The following is a 2317-nucleotide window of genomic DNA, read 5'->3' on the forward strand; positions in this document are numbered from 1 at the left end:
TCGACAGTGAAAAGCAGTAGCACGAGATGTGCCTGGGCAAACTGTGTAAGACCCACATTTCCCCATCAGTTCAGGCCGTACCCCGCCCTGTCTGTATGATGAAATTCGCGTATAAGCGACGCTGCCATATGTGGAAGAGTGCGGCTTAGCCCCTCCCTCTTCCCGGACTCCCTGTGAGTTCCCTGGGTGATTGTGCACTATATGAACGCCGGGCTTTCGCCCTTGGGTCTTTGGTGTCAGATCTCAGCATGCACGCCGTTTTGCATTGGGTCCCCTAACGTAAGATATCTTACGCAGTACGAGGGACCTCTCGTAAGAGAACGTACTCGGTTACTAACGTAACCTCGGTTCTCTCTAGAAGAGGGAACGAGTACTGCGTATCTTGCCGTGCATGCACACGCTCTGGTTGCTTCGATGATGAAAAACCAGATAATAGCTGCCTGCGAGCGGTATTTATAGGCCTAGACCACGCCCGTTTCGGCGGGACGTGACGCAGCGGGCGCGAAGCACCCTCATTGGGTCTGGTGTCACGCCAGGCCTCACTCGATAGGCTGCTGCAGTTTCCACAGAGCAGCCAATAGGCGCGCGAGCTGCCTCGCCTATGTCTGCATGCTGCCGCAACGCGTTTTGCATTATTACAAAATGAAGGATAATTTTTGGCTTCAATATCTCGCGGAAAAAGGATTTTCCCCTAGCGTAAGATATCTTACGCAGTACTCGTTCCCTCTTCTAGAGAGAACCGAGGTTACGTTAGTAACCGAGTATGTTACATAATGTAGTTCTAAACAAATTCTACAGAATTAAACTGTGACATTTACTGGAAATCACTGAACTGTGTTGATCTGTGCAACAGAAGTTGATGGACCGTCCTCCTGCTGTTCTTCCACACTCTGGGGGCGGGCGGAGAGATAAGAATACCTGTTTATTCTTAGATTTAAACTTAGATTCTCCACATAAAAATGTGAAAAAATCTGAATGTGTAGATTGTTTGATGTGTAGACACATAATATTAATATTACCTCTGTAGGCCTCTCTGTGGCAGCAGAAACTATTTATCCCCATCGTCCTGTGAAGATGAGCATTTGGTTGAGTACACTTTATAACACTATTTGTCATAATTTCTGGTGTATTGAGTAGGCTACTTACGACTGCCTGGGGTTCTGTTGGGACAGGAGGCTCCAAAAGACAGATATTACCATCATAATCTGTTGGGACCAACACAAAATCCAACCCAAAGTAATATAAATGGAAATATCAAAAATAGCCTATATAAAAAATGTAAACCTCTTACATTTTATGAAGGCCCTTGGATCTTCGGGAGTGACTGGCTCTGAAGTCCCTCCAGGAATTCCCTCAGCCAAAAATGCTGCTGCACTGCTAGACACTGGATGCTATTTAGTTATTTAAAATGTCAAATGTTTGTAAAGTCAGGTAGCCTACACCCATGATATGCTCAAGCCTTACTTGATTGAATTATGTTTTTATATTTAATTTTCAGCTGCTGCCATGTTCTTTTAATACCTGCAGGATTGCCCCTGCATGAAAATTAAAATTAGGTTGAATAACATACTGTTCTTCCAGTTTCACCTCTGATATTACTAACTACAAATGACATCTTCAACAGTGTAATTAGATTAATGGAATAATGACTATCTTTAGAAAGCATTGGTCTACTTATTACTAATTACTAAATCCCATATCAACCTTAACCACTTGAACAATACAAGGAGAGACAAGAAACTGCACTTTTAATGCTTTCAAATAAACAATAGACAATTGCATGAATTATTCTTGAATTGAACAAAAAAGTGTGTAGAGGGAGAAGGTTACATTAAAAATATACTTTTTTAAAATATATGTTAAATATACAGAATTGTTCTGTAGTCTAATGCAATTACATCAGTTTTTCCTTTAAATTACAGAAGAATTAAGAGTAATCCCTTTAATTAAATTACAGTATTAATGTTCTAATACTGTAAAATTACAGTAATAATGTTCGTACTCTCCATATGCTTGCAGAAGCACATCCAGTTCTGCTGGTGAGAAATACCCATGGTGCAGTCCTGAGATCTCTCTCGCACACAATAACTGAAGCATATGTGCAGGCTGCAATGATGGCACTTTTCGTCCTCCTCCGCCTCAAAGTCATGGTGATGTTTGGCGAACTTTGCATATATCGTAGAGCTAATATCAAGCATATTTCGTGTTCGTCCATCTGTGCAAGAGAATTTAACCCTTTAAGCATGCGCAATGTTTCAGATATGGCAAGTGTAAACACATGAATCGGATATGGGTCACAGTTGAAAGAACGGAAAAA

General features: G+C 41.5%; 1 long non-coding RNA gene across 1 annotated transcript; it reads right to left on the minus strand.

Moving 5' to 3' along the window:
- Positions 1 to 858: 858 nt before the first annotated feature.
- LOC309489948 lies at positions 859 to 1199 on the minus strand. The gene is made up of 3 exons (XR_014202577.1): positions 1147 to 1199; positions 1020 to 1066; positions 859 to 890 (listed from the first exon to the last, which is right to left on the minus strand). It is a non-coding gene; the product is annotated as an uncharacterized lncRNA (long non-coding RNA).
- Between the last annotated feature and the right edge of the window lie 1118 nt (positions 1200 to 2317).

This window comes from Leuciscus leuciscus, assembly GCF_965113295.1.
Source record: "Leuciscus leuciscus genome assembly, chromosome: 25".
Taxonomy (NCBI): domain Eukaryota; kingdom Metazoa; phylum Chordata; class Actinopteri; order Cypriniformes; family Leuciscidae; genus Leuciscus; species Leuciscus leuciscus.